The sequence below is a fragment of the Panulirus ornatus genome, chromosome 67 (genome assembly GCF_036320965.1).
Source record: "Panulirus ornatus isolate Po-2019 chromosome 67, ASM3632096v1, whole genome shotgun sequence".
In the NCBI taxonomy this organism is placed as follows: Eukaryota; Metazoa; Arthropoda; class Malacostraca; order Decapoda; family Palinuridae; genus Panulirus; species Panulirus ornatus.
The window spans coordinates 19,905,898-19,926,469 of NC_092290.1; the positions used below are offsets into that span (position 1 = coordinate 19,905,898).

The 20,572-nt window shown below is 41.8% G+C and overlaps 1 protein-coding gene across 2 annotated transcripts in view; it reads left to right on the top strand.

Moving 5' to 3' along the window:
* Window positions 1–20,572, top strand: part of LOC139747087 (YTH domain-containing family protein 2-like) — a 141,199-nt gene that overhangs the window by 115,750 nt on the left and 4,877 nt on the right. The window lies entirely within an intron of this gene.

Genomic DNA, 20,572 nt, shown 5'->3' on the forward strand with positions numbered 1-20,572 from the left:
GGTTATAGTGATGGGTGATTTGGATACAAAGGTGAGTAATGTGGCAGTTGAGGGTATAATTGGTGTACATGGGGTGTTCAGTGTTGGAAATGGTGAAGAGCTTGTAGAATTATGTGCTGAAAAAGGTCTGATGATTGGGAATACCTAGTTTAAAAAGAGAGATATATATAAGTATATGTATGTAAGTTTGAGAGATGTCCAGAGAGCGGTATTGGATTACGTGTTAATTGTTAGGCACATGAAAGAGAATTTTGGGTGTTAATATGCTGAGATGGGCTGATCGTTATCTTGTGGAGGCAAAGGTGAAGATTTGTAGAGGTTTTAAGAAAAGAAGAGAGAATGTTGGGGTGAAGAGAATGGTGAGAGTAAGTTAGCTTAGAAAGGAGACTTTTGTGAGGAAGTACCAAAAGATATTGAGTGCAGAATGAAAAAAGGTAGGGGAACAAATGATGTAATGGGATTGGGGGAGGAATGGGAAGCAGTGATGGCTTGAGCAAAAGATGCTTGTGGCATGGAAAAGGTGGGAGGTGGGCAGATTAGAAAGGGTAGTGAGAGGTGGGATGAAGTAAGATTGCTTGTTAAAGAGAGGAGAGAGGCATTTGGACGATTTTTGTAGGGAAGTAGTGCGAATGACTGGGAGATGTATAAAAGAAAGAGTCAGGAGGTCAAGAGAAAGATGCAAGAGGTGAAAAAAAGGGCAAATGAGAGTTGGGATGAGAGAGTATCATTATATTTTAGGGAGAATAAAAAGATGTTTTGAAGGAGGTACATAAAGTTTATAAGACAAGAGAACAAATGGGAACATCAGTAAAGGGGGCTAATGGGGAGGTAATAACAAATAGTGGTAAAGTAAGGAGATGGAGTAAGTATTTTGAAGATTTGTTGAATGTGTTTGATGATAGAGTGGCAGATATAGGGTGTTTTGGTCAAGGTGATGTGCAGAGTGAGAGGGTCAGGGAGAATGGTTTGGTAAAGTCAAGGTGATGTGCAAAGTGAGAGGATCAGGGAGAATGGTTTGATAAATAGAGAAGAGGTAGTGAAAGCATTGCGGAAGATTAAAGCCGGCAGGTTGGCGGGTTTGGATGGTATTGCAGTGGAATATATTTAAAAAGGGGGGTGACTTTGTTGTTGACTGGTTGATAAGGATATTCAGTGTATGCATGGTTCATGGTGAAGTGCTTGAAAATTGATGGAATGCATGCATAGTGCCATTGTACAAAGGTAAAGGGGATAAAGGTGAATGTTCAAATTACAGAGGTATAAGTTTGTTGAGTATTTATGGGAAATTATATGGAAGGTTATTAATTTAGAGGGTAAAGGCATGTACAGAGCATCAGATTAGGGAAGAGCAGTGTGGTTTCAGAAGTGGTAGAGGATATATGGATCAGGTGTTTGCTTTGAAGAATGTATGTGAGAAATACTTAGAAAAACAGATGAATTTGTATGTATGTGAGAAATACTTAGAAAAACAGATGGATTTGTAAGTAGCATATGTGGATCTGGAGAAGGCATATGATAGAGTTGATAGAGATGCTCTGTGGAAGGTATTAAGAATATATAGTGTGGGAGGTAAGTTGCTAGAAGCAGTGAAAAGTTTTTATCAAGGATGTAAGGCATGTGTACGAGGAGGAAGAGAGGAAAGTGATTGGTTCCCAGTGAATGTCAGTTTGTGGCAGGGGTGTGTGATATCTCTATGGCTGTTTAATATGTTTATGGATGGGGTTGTTAGGGAGGTGAATGCAAGAGTTTTGGAGAGAGGGGCAATTATGCAGTCTGTTGTGGATGAGTGGGCTTGGGAAGTGTGTCAGTTGTTCACTAATGATACATCGCTGGTGGCTGATTTGGATGAGAAACTGCAGGGGTTGGTGACTGAGTTTGGTAAAGTGTGTGAGAGAAGAAAGCTGAGAATAAATGTGAATAAGAGCAAGATTATTAGATACAGTAGGGTTGAGGAACAAGTAAATTGGGAGTTAAGTTTGAATGGAGAAAAACTGGAGGAAGTGAAGTATTTTAGATATCTGGGAGTGGAATTGGCAGCGGATGGTACCATGGAAACGGAAGTGAGACACAGGGTGGGGGAGGGGGCGAAGGTTATGGGAGCATTGTAGAATGTGCGGAATGCGAGAACATTATCTTGGTGAGCAAAAATGGGTATGTTTGAAGGAATAGTGGTTCCAACAATGCGCGTTCATATGCACTTTATTCGTATTCATATACCTCTGCATTGTACAGTTAGGTTAGGTAAAATGCTGTCTGCTGGCTATGTGCGCCTGTTGGGAAATAACCGGTGTAGACCCCGTTGCTCACCAGCGTGAGACGAAGGGTATTCAAGTACATAGTATTTGAATAGTTATACATACACGTCCACACACAGCACATATACATACCTATACATCTCAATGTATATATATATATATATATATATATATATATATATATATATATATATATATATATATATATATATACATATATATACATGCACAGACATATACATATATACACATGTACATAATTCATACTGTCTGCCCTTATTCATTCCTGTCGCCATCCCGCCACACATGAAATGACAACCCCCTCCCCCTGCATATGCACGAGGTAGCGCTAGGAAAAGACAAAGGCCACATTCATTCCCACTCAGTCTCTAGCTGTCATATATAATGCACCGGAACCACAGCTCCCTTTCCATGTCCAGGCCCCACAAAACTTTCCATGGTTTACCCTAGACACTTCACATACCCTGGTTCTATCCATTGATAGCACGTCGAACCTGGTATACAACGTCATTCCAATTCACTCTATTCCTTGCATGCCTTTCACCCTCCTGCATGTTGAGGCCCTGATCACTCAAAATCTTTTACACTCCATCTTTCCACCTCCAATTTGATCTTCCACTTCTACTCGTTCCTTCCACCTCTGACACATATATCCTCTTTGTCAATCTTTCTTCATTCATTTTCCTCATGTGACCAAACCATTTCAAAACACCCTCTTCTGCTCTCTCAACCACACTCTTTTTTATTTCCATACATCTCTCTTACCCTTTCATTACTTACTCGATCAACCCACCTCACACCACAAAGTGTCCTCAGACATCTCATTTCCAGCACATCCACCCTCCTCCACACAACTCTATCTATAGCCCATGCCTTGTAACCATATAACATTTTTTGGAACCACTATTCCTTCAGACATACCCATTTTTGCTTCCTAAGATAACGTTCTCGACTTCCACACATTTTTCAACGCTCCCAGAACTTTCGCCCCTACCCCACCCTATGATTCACTTCCGTTTCCATGGTTCCATCTGCTGTCAAATCCACTCCCAGATATCTAAAACACTTCACTTCCTCCAGTTTTTCTCCATTCAAACTTACCTCCCAATTGACTTGTCCGTCAACCCTACTGTATCTAATAACCTTGCTTTTTTTCACATTTACTTTCAGCTTCTGCAGTTTCTCACACAAATCAGCCACCAGTGTTGTATCATCAGCGAACAACAACTGGCTCACTTCCAAAGCTCTCTCATGCCCCTCTTTCCAAAACTCTTGCATTCACCTCCCTAACAACCCCATTCAGAAACAAATTAAACAACCATGGAGACATCATGCACCCCTGCCGCAAACCAACAATCACTGAGAACCAATCACTTTCCTCTCTTCCTACATGTACACATGCCTTACATTCTCGATAAAAACTTTTCACTGCTTCTAACAACTTGCCTTCCACACCATATATTCTTAATACCTTCCACAGAGCATCTCTATTAACTCCATCATATGCCTTCTCCTGGTCCATAAATGCTACATACATATCCATTTGCTTTTCTAAGTATTTCTGACATACATTCTTCAAAGCAAACACCTGATCCACACATCCTCTACCACTTCTGAAACCACACTGCTCTTCCCCAATCTGATGCTTTGTACATGCCTTCACCCTCTCAGTCAATACCCTCCCATATAATTTCCTAGGAATATTCAACAAACTTATACCTCTGTAATTTGAGCTCTCACTTTTATCCCCTTTGCTTTTGTACAATGGCACTATGCAAGCATTCCGCTAATCCTCAGGCACCTCACCATGAGTCATACATACATTTGATAACCTTACCAACCAGTCAACAATACAGTCACCCCTTTTTGTAATAAATTCCACTGCAGTATCTTCCAAACCTGCTGCCTTGCCAGCTCTCATTTTCTGCAAAGCTTTTACTACCTCTTCTCTGTTTACCAAATCATTCTCCTTAACCCTCTCACTTTGCACACCACTTTGACCAAAACACCCTATATCTGCCACGCTTATCATCAAACACATTCAACAAATCTTCAAAATACTCACTCCATCTCCTTCTCATCACCACTACTTGTTATCACCTCCCCATTATCCCCCTTCACTGATGTTCCCATTCGTTCCCTTGTCTTACACACTTTATTTACCTCCTTCCAAAAGATCTTTGTATTCTCCCTAAAATTTAATGATACTCTCTCACCCCAACTCTCATTTGCCCTCTTTTTTTTTTTCCCCTCTTGCACCTTTCTCTAGACCTCCTGCCTCTTTCTTTTATACATCTTTCAGTCATTTGCATTATTTCCCTGCAAAAATTGTCCAAATGCCTCTCTCTTCTCTTTCACTAATAATCTTACTTCTTCATCCCATCACTCACTACCCTTTCTAATCAACCCACCTCCCATGCATCTCATGCCACAAGCATCTTTTGCGCAAGCCATCACTGCTTCCCTAAGTACATCCCATTCCTCCCCCACTCCCCTTACATCCTTTGTTCTCAGCTTTTTCCATTCTGTACTCAGTCTGTCCTGGTACTTCCTCACACAAGTCTCCCACCCAAGCTCACTCTCACGACTCTTCACCCCAACATTCTCTTTTCTTTTCTGAAAACCCCTACAAATCTTCACCTTCGCCTCCACCAGATAATGATCCGACATCCCTCCAGTTGCACTTCTCAGCACATTAACATCCAAAAGTCTCTCTTTCGTGTGCACCTATTAATTAACACATAATCCAGTAACACTTTCTGGGCATCTATTCTACTTACGTAAGTATACTTATGTATATCTCTCTTTTTAAACCAGGTATTCCCAATCACCAGTCCTTTTTCAGGACATAAATCTACAAGCTGTTCACCATTTCCATTTACAACACTGAACATCCAATGTACACCAATTATTCACTCAATTGCCACATTACTCACCTTTGCATTCAAATCACCCATCACTATAACCCAGTCTCGTGCATCAAAACTACTAACACACTCACCCAGCTGCTCCCAAAACACTTGCCTCTCATGATCTTCTCATGCCCAGGTGCATATGCACCAATAATCACCCATCTCTCTACATCCACTTTCAGTTTTACCAATATCAATCTAGAGTACTTTCTTACACAGAGTCTATCACATACTCCCACCACTCCTGTTTCAGGAGTATTGCTACTCCTTCCCTTGCTCTTGTGCTCTCACTAATCCCTGACTTTACTCCCAAGGCATTCCCAAACCGCTCTTCCCCTTTACCCTTGAGCTTCGTTTCAGTCAGAGCCAAAACATCCAGGTTCCTGTCCTCAAACATACTACCTATCTCTCCTTTTTTCTCATGTTGGTTACATCCACACACATTTAGACACCCCAATCTGAGCCTTCGAGGAGGATGAGCACTCCTTGTGTGACTCCTTCTGTTTTTTCCTTTTAGAAAGTTAAAAATATAAGGAGGGGAGGGTTTCTAGCCCCCCCCCCCTTTTAATCGCCTTGTACGACTAGAATGTATATATATATCCCTGGGGATGGGGAGAAAAAATATTTCCCACGTAGAAGGCGACTAAAGGGATAGGGATGGAGGGGATGGAAATGCCTCCCTCCTTGTATTTGAATTTCTAAAAAGGGAAACAGAAGAAGGAGTCAAGCAGGGAGTGCTTATCCTCCTGAAAGGCTCAGACTAGATTGTCTGAATGTGTGTGGATGTAAAAAAGATAAGAAAAACAGGAGAGACTAGGTAGTATGTTTGAGGAAAGAACCTGGATGTTCTGGCTTTTGAGTGGAATGAAGCTCAAGGGTAAGGGGAAAGAGTGGTTTGAGAAAGTCTTGGGTGTAAAGTCAGGGGTTGGTGGGAGGACAAGAGCTAAGAAGTAAGGAAGTAAATACTAGATTGTTGTTGGTAAAACTGAAAGTGAATGAAGAGAGATGGGTGATTATTGATGCCTGTGCACCTGGTCATGAGAAGAAAGATCATGAGAGGCAAGTGTTTTGGGAGCAGGTTATAGCAATGGGTGATTTAAATGCGAAGGTGAGTGATGTGGCAGTTGAGTATAATTGGTGTACATGGGGTGTTTAGTGTTGTGAATGGAAATGGTTGAAGAGCTTGTGGATTTTTGTGCTGAAAAAGGACTGGTGATTGGGAACACCTGGTTTAAAAAGAGAGATATACATAAGTATATGTATGTGAGTAGGAGAGATGTCCAGAGAGCGGTATTGGATTACTGTTAATTGTTAGGCACATGAAAGAGAATTTTGGGTGTTATATGCTGAGATGGGCTGATCGTTATCTTGTGGAGGCAAAGGTGAAGATTTGTAGAGGGTTTTAAGAAAAGAAGAGAGAATGTTGGGTGAAGAGAATGGTGAGAGTAAGTTAGCTTAGAAAGGAGACTTTTGTGAGGAAGTACCAAAAGATATTGAGTGCAGAATGAAAAAAAGGTAGGGGAACAAATGATGTAATGGGATTGGGGGAGGAATGGGAAGCAGTGATGGCTTGAGCAAAAGATGCTTGTGGCATGGAAAAGGTGGGAGGTGGGCAGATTAGAAAGGGTAGTGAGAGGTGGGATGAAGTAAGATTGCTTGTTAAAGAGAGGAGAGAGGCATTTGGACGATTTTTGTAGGGAAGTAGTGCGAATGACTGGAGATGTATAAAAGAAAGAGTCAGGAGGTCAAGAGAAAGATGCAAGAGGTGAAAAAAAGGGCAAATGAGAGTTGGGATGAGAGAGTATCATTATATTTTAGGGAGAATAAAAGATGTTTTGAAGGAGGTAAATAAAGTTTATAAGACAAGAGAACAAATGGGAACATCAGTAAAGGGGGCTAATGGGGAGGTAATAACAAATAGTGGTAAAGTAAGGAGATGGAGTAAGTATTTTGAAGATTTGTTGAATGTGTTTGATGATAGAGTGGCAGATATAGGGTGTTTTGGTCAAGGTGATGTGCAGAGTGAGAGGGTCAGGGAGAATGGTTTGGTAAAGTCAAGGTGATGTGCAAAGTGAGAGGATCAGGGAGAATGGTTTGATAAATAGAGAAGAGGTAGTGAAAGCATGCGGAAGATTAAAGCCGGCAGGTTGGCGGGTTTGGATGGTATTGCAGTGGAATATATTTAAAAAGGGGGGTGACTTTGTTGTTGACTGGTTGATAAGGATATTCAGTGTATGCATGGTTCATGGTGAAGTGCTTGAAAATTGATGGAATGCATGCATAGTGCCATTGTACAAAGGTAAAGGGGATAAAGGTGAATGTTCAAATTACAGAGGTATAAGTTTGTTGAGTATTTATGGGAAATTATATGGAAGGTTATTAATTTAGAGGGTAAAGGCATGTACAGAGCATCAGATTAGGGAAGAGCAGTGTGGTTTCAGAAGTGGTAGAGGATATGTGGATCAGGTGTTTTGCTTTGAAGAATGTATGTGAGAAATACTTAGAAAAACAGATGAATTTGTATGTATGTGAGAAATACTTAGAAAAACAGATGGATTTGTAAGTAGCATATGTGGATCTGGAGAAGGCATATGATAGAGTTGATAGAGATGCTCTGTGGAAGGTATTAAGAATATATAGTGTGGGAGGTAAGTTGCTAGAAGCAGTGAAAAGTTTTTATCAAGGATGTAAGGCATGTGTACGAGGAGGAAGAGAGGAAAGTGATTGGTTCCCAGTGAATGTCAGTTTGTGGCAGGGGTGTGTGATATCTCTATGGCTGTTTAATATGTTTATGGATGGGGTTGTTAGGGAGGTGAATGCAAGAGTTTTGGAGAGAGGGGCAATTATGCAGTCTGTTGTGGATGAGTGGGCTTGGGAAGTGTGTCAGTTGTTCACTAATGATACATCGCTGGTGGCTGATTTGGATGAGAAACTGCAGGGGTTGGTGACTGAGTTTGGTAAAGTGTGTGAGAGAAGAAAGCTGAGAATAAATGTGAATAAGAGCAAGATTATTAGATACAGTAGGGTTGAGGAACAAGTAAATTGGGAGTTAAGTTTGAATGGAGAAAAACTGGAGGAAGTGAAGTATTTTAGATATCTGGGAGTGGAATTGGCAGCGGATGGTACCATGGAAACGGAAGTGAGACACAGGGTGGGGGAGGGGGCGAAGGTTATGGGAGCATTGTAGAATGTGCGGAATGCGAGAACATTATCTTGGTGAGCAAAAATGGGTATGTTTGAAGGAATAGTGGTTCCAACAATGCGCGTTCATATGCACTTTATTCGTATTCATATACCTCTGCATTGTACAGTTAGGTTAGGTAAAATGCTGTCTGCTGGCTATGTGCGCCTGTTGGGAAATAACCGGTGTAGACCCCGTTGCTCACCAGCGTGAGACGAAGGGTATTCAAGTACATAGTATTTGAATAGTTATACATACACGTCCACACACAGCACATATACATACCTATACATCTCAATGTATATATATATATATATATATATATATATACATATATATACATGCACAGACATATACATATATACACATGTACATAATTCATAGTCTGCCCTTATTCATTCCTGTCGCCATCCCGCCACACATGAAATGACAACCCCCTCCCCCTGCATATGCACGAGGTAGCGCTAGGAAAAGACAAAGGCCACATTCATTCCCACTCAGTCTCTAGCTGTCATATATAATGCACCGGAACCACAGCTCCCTTTCCATGTCCAGGCCCCACAAAACTTTCCATGGTTTACCCTAGACACTTCACATACCCTGGTTCTATCCATTGATAGCACGTCGAACCTGGTATACAACGTCATTCCAATTCACTCTATTCCTTGCATGCCTTTCACCCTCCTGCATGTTGAGGCCCTGATCACTCAAAATCTTTTACACTCCATCTTTCCACCTCCAATTTGATCTTCCACTTCTACTCGTTCCTTCCACCTCTGACACATATATCCTCTTTGTCAATCTTTCTTCATTCATTTTCCTCATGTGACCAAACCATTTCAAAACACCCTCTTCTGCTCTCTCAACCACACTCTTTTTTATTTCCATACATCTCTCTTACCCTTTCATTACTTACTCGATCAACCCACCTCACACCACAAAGTGTCCTCAGACATCTCATTTCCAGCACATCCACCCTCCTCCACACAACTCTATCTATAGCCCATGCCTTGTAACCATATAACATTTTTTGGAACCACTATTCCTTCAGACATACCCATTTTTGCTTCCTAAGATAACGTTCTCGACTTCCACACATTTTTCAACGCTCCCAGAACTTTCGCCCCTACCCCACCCTATGATTCACTTCCGTTTCCATGGTTCCATCTGCTGTCAAATCCACTCCCAGATATCTAAAACACTTCACTTCCTCCAGTTTTTCTCCATTCAAACTTACCTCCCAATTGACTTGTCCGTCAACCCTACTGTATCTAATAACCTTGCTTTTTTTCACATTTACTTTCAGCTTCTGCAGTTTCTCACACAAATCAGCCACCAGTGTTGTATCATCAGCGAACAACAACTGGCTCACTTCCAAAGCTCTCTCATGCCCCTCTTTCCAAAACTCTTGCATTCACCTCCCTAACAACCCCATTCAGAAACAAATTAAACAACCATGGAGACATCATGCACCCCTGCCGCAAACCAACAATCACTGAGAACCAATCACTTTCCTCTCTTCCTACATGTACACATGCCTTACATTCTCGATAAAAACTTTTCACTGCTTCTAACAACTTGCCTTCCACACCATATATTCTTAATACCTTCCACAGAGCATCTCTATTAACTCCATCATATGCCTTCTCCTGGTCCATAAATGCTACATACATATCCATTTGCTTTTCTAAGTATTTCTGACATACATTCTTCAAAGCAAACACCTGATCCACACATCCTCTACCACTTCTGAAACCACACTGCTCTTCCCCAATCTGATGCTTTGTACATGCCTTCACCCTCTCAGTCAATACCCTCCCATATAATTTCCTAGGAATATTCAACAAACTTATACCTCTGTAATTTGAGCTCTCACTTTTATCCCCTTTGCCTTTGTACAATGGCACTATGCAAGCATTCTGCTAATCCTCAGGCACCTCACCATGAGTCATACATACATTTGATAACCTTACCAACCAGTCAACAATACAGTCACCCCTTTTTTTAATAAATTCCACTGCAGTATCTTCCAAACCTGCTGCCTTGCCAGCTCTCATTTTCTGCAAAGCTTTTACTACCTCTTCTCTGTTTACCAAATCATTCTCCTTAACCCTCTCACTTTGCACACCACTTTGACCAAAACACCCTATATCTGCCACGCTTATCATCAAACACATTCAACAAATCTTCAAAATACTCACTCCATCTCCTTCTCATCACCACTACTTGTTATCACCTCCCCATTATCCCCCTTCACTGATGTTCCCATTTGTTCCCTTGTCTTACACACTTTATTTACCTCCTTCCAAAAGATCTTTGTATTCTCCCTAAAATTTAATGATACTCTCTCACCCCAACTCTCATTTGCCCTCTTTTTTTTTTTCCCCTCTTGCACCTTTCTCTAGACCTCCTGCCTCTTTCTTTTATACATCTTTCAGTCATTTGCATTATTTCCCTGCAAAAATTGTCCAAATGCCTCTCTCTTCTCTTTCACTAATAATCTTACTTCTTCATCCCATCACTCACTACCCTTTCTAATCAACCCACCTCCCATGCATCTCATGCCACAAGCATCTTTTGCGCAAGCCATCACTGCTTCCCTAAGTACATCCCATTCCTCCCCCACTCCCCTTACATCCTTTGTTCTCAGCTTTTTCCATTCTGTACTCAGTCTGTCCTGGTACTTCCTCACACAAGTCTCCCACCCAAGCTCACTCTCACGACTCTTCACCCCAACATTCTCTTTTCTTTTCTGAAAACCCCTACAAATCTTCACCTTCGCCTCCACCAGATAATGATCCGACATCCCTCCAGTTGCACTTCTCAGCACATTAACATCCAAAAGTCTCTCTTTCGTGTGCACCTATTAATTAACACATAATCCAGTAACACTTTCTGGGCATCTATTCTACTTACGTAAGTATACTTATGTATATCTCTCTTTTTAAACCAGGTATTCCCAACCACCAGTCCTTTTTCAGGACATAAATCTACAAGCTGTTCACCATTTCCATTTACAACACTGAACATCCAATGTACACCAATTATTCACTCAATTGCCACATTACTCACCTTTGCATTCAAATCACCCATCACTATAACCCAGTCTCGTGCATCAAAACTACTAACACACTCACCCAGCTGCTCCCAAAACACTTGCCTCTCATGATCTTCTCATGCCCAGGTGCATATGCACCAATAATCACCCATCTCTCTACATCCACTTTCAGTTTTACCAATATCAATCTAGAGTACTTTCTTACACAGAGTCTATCACATACTCCCACCACTCCTGTTTCAGGAGTATTGCTACTCCTTCCCTTGCTCTTGTGCTCTCACTAATCCCTGACTTTACTCCCAAGGCATTCCCAAACCGCTCTTCCCCTTTACCCTTGAGCTTCGTTTCAGTCAGAGCCAAAACATCCAGGTTCCTGTCCTCAAACATACTACCTATCTCTCCTTTTTTCTCATGTTGGTTACATCCACACACATTTAGACACCCCAATCTGAGCCTTCGAGGAGGATGAGCACTCCTTGTGTGACTCCTTCTGTTTTTTCCTTTTAGAAAGTTAAAAATATAAGGAGGGGAGGGTTTCTAGCCCCCCCCCCCTTTTAATCGCCTTGTACGACTAGAATGTATATATATATCCCTGGGGATGGGGAGAAAAAATATTTCCCACGTAGAAGGCGACTAAAGGGATAGGGATGGAGGGGATGGAAATGCCTCCCTCCTTGTATTTGAATTTCTAAAAAGGGAAACAGAAGAAGGAGTCAAGCAGGGAGTGCTTATCCTCCTGAAAGGCTCAGACTAGATTGTCTGAATGTGTGTGGATGTAAAAAAGATAAGAAAAACAGGAGAGACTAGGTAGTATGTTTGAGGAAAGAACCTGGATGTTCTGGCTTTTGAGTGGAATGAAGCTCAAGGGTAAGGGGAAAGAGTGGTTTGAGAAAGTCTTGGGTGTAAAGTCAGGGGTTGGTGGGAGGACAAGAGCTAAGAAGTAAGGAAGTAAATACTAGATTGTTGTTGGTAAAACTGAAAGTGAATGAAGAGAGATGGGTGATTATTGATGCCTGTGCACCTGGTCATGAGAAGAAAGATCATGAGAGGCAAGTGTTTTGGGAGCAGGTTATAGCAATGGGTGATTTAAATGCGAAGGTGAGTGATGTGGCAGTTGAGTATAATTGGTGTACATGGGGTGTTTAGTGTTGTGAATGGAAATGGTTGAAGAGCTTGTGGATTTTTGTGCTGAAAAAGGACTGGTGATTGGGAACACCTGGTTTAAAAAGAGAGATATACATAAGTATATGTATGTGAGTAGGAGAGATGGTCAAAGGGCATTATTGGACTATGTGTTAATTGATAGGGGTGTAAAAGAGAGACTTTTGGGTGTTATGTGCTGAGAGGGGCAGCTGGAAGGATATCTGATCACTATCTTGTAGAGGCGAAGGTCAAGATTTGTAGAGGATTTCAGAAGAGAAGAGAGAATGTTGGAGAGAAGAGAGAGGTGAAAGTAAGTGAGCTTGGAAAAGAAACTTGTGTGAGGAAGTATCCGGAGATATTGAGTGTAGAATGGCAAAAGGTGACAACAAATGACATGAGGGAAGTGGATGAAGAATGGGATGTATTTAGGGAAGCTGTGGTGGCTTGTGTGAAAGATGCATGTGGTATGAAAATGGTGGAATAAAGAAGTAAGATTGTTAGTGAAAGAAAAGAGAGGCATTTGGATGATATTTGCAGGGAAGTAGTACAGATGACTGGGAGATTTATTAAAGAATGCAGCAAGAGGTCAAAAGAAAAGTGCAAGAGTTGAAAAAGGGCAAATCAGAGTTGGGATTTGGGAGTATCATTAAATTTTAGGAGGAATAAAGAGATGTTTTAGAAGGAGGTAAATAATGTGTGTAAGACGAGAACAAATGGGAGCATCATTGAAGGGAGCAAGTGGGGAAGTGATAACAGATAGTGATGGAGTGAGAAGGAGATGGAATGAGTATTTTGAAGGTTTGTTGAATGTGTTTGATGATAGAGTGGCAGATATAGGGTGTTTTGGTTGGGTTGGTGTACGAAGTGAGAGGGTCAGGGAGAATGATTTGGTGAAGAGAAAAAGAGGTAGTGAAAGCTTTGGATGGTATTGCAGTGGAATTTATTAAAAAAGGGGGTGACTTGTGTTGTTGATTGGTTGGTAAGGATATTCGATGTATGTATGGATCATTGTGAACTGCCTAAGGATTAGCAGAACTGCATGCATAGTGCCATTGTATAGAGGCAAAGGGGATAAAGGTGACTCTTCAAACTACTGTTGAGTATTCCTGGGAAATTTTATGGGAGGGTATTGATTGAGAGGGTGAAGGCTTGTACTGAGCATCAGATTGGGAAAGAGCAGTGGGTTTCAGAAGGGGTATAGGTTGTGTGGATCAGGTGTTTGCTTTGAAGAATGTATTGGGAAATATTTAGAAAAACTGATGGATTTGTATGTAGCATTTATGTATCAGAAGAAGGTATATGATAGGGTTTATAGAGATGCTTTGTGGAAGGTCTTAAGTGTATGTTGTGGGAGATAAGTTGCTAGAAGCAGTGAAAAGTTTTTACAAAGGATGTAAGGCATGTGTATGAGTAGGAAGAGAGGAGAGTGATTGGTTCCAAGTGAATGTCGGGTCTCTGGCAGGGGTGTGTGATGTCCCCATGGTTGTTTAATTTGTTTATGGATAGGGGTGTTTAGGGAGTTAATTGCAAGAGTTTTGGAGAGAAGGGCAAGTATGCAGTCTATTGTGGATGTGAGAGCCTGGGAAGTCAGTTGTTGTTGGCCGATGATACAATTTTAGTCGCTGATTTGTGTGAGGAACTGCAGAGGTTGGTGACTGAGTTTGGAAAAGTGTGGGAAAGGGGAAAGTTGAGAGTAAATGTGAATAAGAGCAAGGAAATTAGGTTCGGTAGGGTTGAGGGACAAGTTAATTGGGATGTAAGTTTGAATAGACTAAAATTGGAGGAAGTGAAGTGTTTTAGATATTTGGGAGTAGACTTAGCAGCAGGTGAATCCATGGAAGCGGAAGTCATAGGGTGGGGAGGAGGCGAAGGTTCTGGGAGTGGTGAAGAATGTGTGGAAGGATAGAACATTATCTCAGAGAGTAAAAATGGGTATGTTTGAAGGAATATTGATTCCAACAATGTTTTATGGTTGTGAGGTATGGGCTATAGATAGGGTTGTGCTGAGGAGGGTGGATGTCTTGTAAATGAAATGTTTGAGGACATTATGTTGTGTGAGGTGGTTTGATTGAGTTAGTAATGTAAGGGTAAGAGAGATGTCTGGAAATAAAAAGAGTGTGGTTAAGAGAGCAGAAGAGGGTGTGTTGAAATGGTTTGGACATATGGAGAGAATGAGTGAGGAAAGATTGACAAAGAGGATATATGTTTCAGAAGTTGAAGGAACAAGGAGAAGCGGGAGACCAAATTGGAGGTGGAAGGATGGAGTGAAAAAGATTTTGAGTGATTAGGACCTGATCTTACAGGAGGGTAAGTGGCGTGCAAGAAATAGAGTGAATTGGAACGTTGTGGTATACTGGGGTCGATGTGCTATCAGTGGACTGTACCAGGGCATGTGAAATGTCTAGGATTAACCATGGAAAAATATGTGAGGCCTGGATGTGGATAGGGAGCTGTGGTTTTGGTGCATTACACATGACAGCTGGAGACAACAAATGTGGCCTTTTTTGTCTGTTTCCTGGTGCTACCTTGCTGAAGTGGGGTTGGGTAGTGATGCTGTTTCCAGTGGGGCTGGGTAGCAACTGGAATGGATGAAGGTAAGCAGGTATGAATATGTACATGTGTATGTATATGTCTGTGTGTCTGTATGTATATGTATGTATATGTTGATATGTATATGTGTGTATATGGGCTGTGGTTTTGGTGCATTATTACATGACAGCTAGAGACTGAGTGTGAATGAATGGGGCCTTTGTTGTCTTTTCCTGGCACTACCTTGCACACATGAGGGGGGAGGGGGTTGTTATTTCATGTGTGGCGGGGTGGCGATGGGAATGAATAAAGGCAGACAGTATGAATTATGTACATGTGTACATATGTATATGTCTGTGTGTGTATATATATGTATACGTTGAGATGTATAGGTATGTATATTTGCGTGTGTGGACGTGTATGTATATACATGTGCATGTGGGTGGGTTGGGCCATTCTTTCGTCTGTTTCCTTGCGCTACCTCGCTAACGCGGGAGACAGTGACAAAGCAAAATAAAAATAAAAAAATATGGGCTTACTAGATACTTATGACACTGTATATGAGTGGATGGGCCATTCTTCATCTATTTCCTGGTGCTACCTTGCTGACGTAGGAAACAGCGATTATATATAATATGATATAATAATGATTATTATTATTATTATTCATTTATTTATTTATCTATTTATTTATTGTACTTAATCACGCTCTCCCGTGTTAGCAAGGTAGCACAGGGAAACAGATGAGGAATGGCCCAACCTACCCACATTCACATGTATATACATAAACGCCAACACACACACACATATATACACCTGTACATATTCATACCTGCTGCCTTCATCCAACCCACCCACATACACATGTATATACATAAACGCCAACAAACACATATACAATTCAACGTATGCATACACAGACATATACATATATATACACATGTACATATATATACCTGCTACCTTCCTTCATCCATTTCTGTTGCCTCCCCACCAGACATGAAATAGCACACACACACACTCACACATGTCCGTCCCTAGCCAAATGCACAGAAACCATAGCTCCCTTTCCACATCTAGGCCTCACAGACCTTTCCGTGGTTTACCCCCGACGCTTCACATGCCCTGGTTCAATCCATTGACAGCACGTCAGCCCCGGTACACCACATCGTTCCAGTTCATTCTTTTACTTGCATGCCTTTCACCCTCCTGCATGTTGAGGCCCCAATTGCTCAAAATCTTTTTCACTCCATCCTTCCACCTCCAATTTGGTCTCTCGTTTCAACTTCTTCCCTCCACCTCTGATACATATATCCTCTTTGTCAGTCTTTTAATATCCTCTTTGTCAATCTTTCCTCACTCATTCTCTACATGTGTCCAAACCATTTCAACACACCCTCTTCTGCTCTCTCAACCACATTCTTCTTATTACAACACATCTCTCTTACCCTTTCATTACTTAATCAAACCACCTCACGCCACATATTGTCCTCAAACATTTCATTTCCAAGACATTCACCCACCTTCACACAACCCTATCTATAGCCCATGCCTTGCAACCATAAAACATTGTTGGATCCACTATTCCTTCAAATATACCCATTTATGCTCTCCGAAATAATGTTCTTGCCTTCCACACATTCTCTAACGCTCCCAGAACCTTCGCCCCCTCTCCCACCTTGTGACTCACTTCTGCTTTCATGGTTCCCTCTGCTGCTAAGTCCACTCCCAGATATCTATAACACTTCACTTCCACCAATTTTTCTCCATTCAAACTTACCTGCCAGTTAACTTGCCCCTCAACCCTACTGAACCTAATAACCTTGCTCTTATTCACATATACTCTTAACTTTCTCCTTTCACACACTTTACCAAACTCATTCACTAACCTGTGCATTTTCTCACCCTAATCATCCACCAGTGCTGTATCATCAGCGAACAACAACTGACTCACTTCCCAAGCCCTCTCATCCACAATAGACAGCATACTTGCCAGTCTCTCGAAGACTCTTGCATTCACTTCCCTAACCACCCTATCCATAGACAAATTAAACAACCCTGGAGATATCACGCACCCCTGCTGCAAACCGACGTTCACTGGGAACCAGTCACTTTCCTCCCTTCCTACTAGTACACATGCCTTACATCCTTGGTAAAAACTTTTAACTGCTTATAGCAACTTTCCTCCCACACCATATACTCTTAAAACCTTCCACAAAGCATCTTTATCAACCCTTTCATATGCCCTCTCCAGATCCATAAATGCTACATACAAATCCATCAGTTTTTCCAAGTATTTCTCACATACATTCCTCAAAGCAAATGCCTGATCTACACATCCTCTACCACTTCTGAAACCACATTGCTCTTCCCCAGTCTGATGCTCTGTACATGCCTTTACCCTCTCAATCAGTATAATTTGCCATATAATTTTTCAGGAACATTCACCCTTTATCCCCTTTGCCGTTGTACAATGGCCCTATGCATGCATTCTGCCAATGCTCAGGCACTTCATCATGATCCATACTTACATTGAATATCCTTACCAATCAGTCAGCAACAGTCATCCCCTTTTTTTGATAAATTCCACTGTTGTACCACCCAATCCCGCCTCCTTGCCAGCTATCATATTCTGCAAAGCTTTCACTACCTTTGCACACCACTCCAACCAAAACTCCCTATATCTGCCACTTTATCATCAAACACATTCAACAAACCTTCAAAATACTCACTCCATTTCCTTCTCACTTCATCACTACTTGTTATTACCTCCCCATTTGTCCCCTTCACCAATGTTACCATGTGTTCTCTTGTCTTATGCATCTTTTTATTCTCCCTAGAATTTAATGATACTCTCTCATTTGCCCTCTTTTTCACCTCATGCACCTTTCCCCCTGACTACCTGCTGCTTTCTTTTATACATCTCCCAGTCATTTGCACTACTTCACTGCAGAAATTGTCCAAATGCCTCTTTCGTCTCATTCACTAACAACCTCCTTCTGCATCCGACCTCTCACTGCCCTTTTAATCTGCCCACCTCCCACTTTTCTCAAGCCACATGCAACTTTTGCGCTAGCTATCACTGCATCCCTAAATACATCCCATTCCTTCCCCACTCCCCTTACGTTATTCTGCACTCAATCTCTCCTAGTACTTCCTCATACAAGTCTCCTTTCCAACCTCACTTACTCTCACCATTCTCTTCTCCCCAACATTCTCTCTTCTTCTCTGAAAACCTCTACACATCTTCACCTTTGCCTCCACAAGGTAATAATTGGACATTACTCCAGCTGCCCCTCTTAGAACATTAACATCCAAAAGTCTCTCTTTTACATGCCTATCAATTAACACGTAATCCAATAACGCCCTCTGGCTATCTCTCCTACTCACTTATGTATATCTCTCTTTTTAAACGAGGTATTACCAGTCACCAGTCCTTTTTCAGCACAGAACTCTACAAGCTCTTCACCATTTCCATTTACAACACTGAACACCTCATGTACACCAATTATACCCTCAACTGCCACATTACTCACCTTCGCTTTCAAATCACCCATCATTATAACCTGGTCTCGTGCATCAATGCTGCTAACACACTCACTCGGTTGCTCCCAAAAAACTTGCCTCTCATGATCTTTCTTCTCATGACCAAGTGCATAGGCTCCAATAATCACCCATCTCTATCCTAACAGTTTCAGTTTTACCCACATCAATCTAGAATTTACTTTCTTACACTGTCACGTACTTCCACAACTCCTGCTTCAGGAGTAGTGCTACTCCTTCCTTTGCTCTTGTCCTCTCACCAACCTGACTTTACTCCCAAGACATTCCCAAGCCACTCATCCCCCTTACCCTTGAGCTTCGTTTCACTCAGAGCCAAAACATCCAGGTTCCTTTCCTCAAACATACTACCTATCTCTCCTTTCTTCTCATCTTGGTTATATCCACACACATTTAGACACCCAAATTTGAGCCTTTGAGGAGGATGAGCACTACCCACCTGACTCCTTCTTCTGTTTCCCCTTTTAGAAATAAATACAAGGAGGAGGGGTTTCCAGCCCCCTGCACCCTCCCCATTTAGTCGCCTTCTATGACATGTGGGGAATATGTGGGAATTATTCTTTCTCCCCATCCCCCATTATTATTATTAGTAGTAGTAGAAGTAGTAGTAGCATTGGTGTTAGTAGTAGCAGTTGTGGGAGTACTCTGAGTACATTCTTTTTCTAATTATTTTTTTTTCTTTATTATACTTTGTCGCTGTCTCCCGCGTTTGCAAGGTAGCGCAAGGAAACAGACGAAAGAAATGGCCCAACCCCCCCCCATACACATGTATATACATACGTCCACACACGCAAATATACATACCTACACAGCTTTCCATGTTTTACCCCAGACGCTTCACATGCCTTGATTCAATCCACTGACAGCACGTCAACCCCGGTATACCACATCGCTCCAATTCACTCTATTCCTTGCCCTCCTTTCACCCTCCTGCATGTTCAGGCCCCGATCACACAAAATCTTTTTCACTCCATCTTTCCACCTCCAATTTGGTCTCCCTCTTCTCCTCGTTCCCTCCACCTCCGACACATATATCCTCTTGGTCAATCTTTCCTCACTCATTCTCTCCATGTGCCCAAACCACTTCAAAACACCCTCTTCTGCTCTCTCAACCACGCTCTTTTTATTTCCACACATCTCTCTTACCCTTACGTTACTCACTCGATCAAACCACCTCACACCACACATTGTCCTCAAACATCTCATTTCCAGCACATCCATCCTCCTGCGCACAACTCTATCCATAGCCCACGCCTCGCAACCATACAACATTGTTGGAACCACTATTCCTTCAAACATACCCATTTTTGCTTTCCGAGATAATGTTCTCGACTTCCACACATTCTTCAAGGCCCCCAGAATTTTCGCCCCCTCCCCCACCCTATGATCCACTTCCGCTTCCATGGTTCCATTCGCTGCCAGATCCACTCCCAGATATCTAAAACACTTCACTTCCTCCAGTTTTTCTCCATTCAAACTCACCTCCCAATTGACTTGACCCTCAACCCTACTGTACCTAATAACCTTGCTCTTATTCACATTTACTCTTAACTTTCTTCTTCCACACACTTTACCAAACTCAGTCACCAGCTTCTGCAGTTTCTCACATGAATCAGCCACCAGCGCTGTATCATCAGCGAACAACAACTGACTCACTTCCCAAGCTCTCTCATCCCCAACAGACTTCATACTTGCCCCTCTTTCCAAAACTCTTGCATTTACCTCCCTAACAACCCCATCCATAAACAAATTAAACAACCATGGAGACATCACACACCCCTGCCACAAACCTACATTCACTGAGAACCAATCACTTTCCTCTCTTCCTACACGTACACATGCCTTACATCCTCGATAAAAACTTTTCACTGCTTCTAACAACTTTCCTCCCACACCATATATTCTTAATACC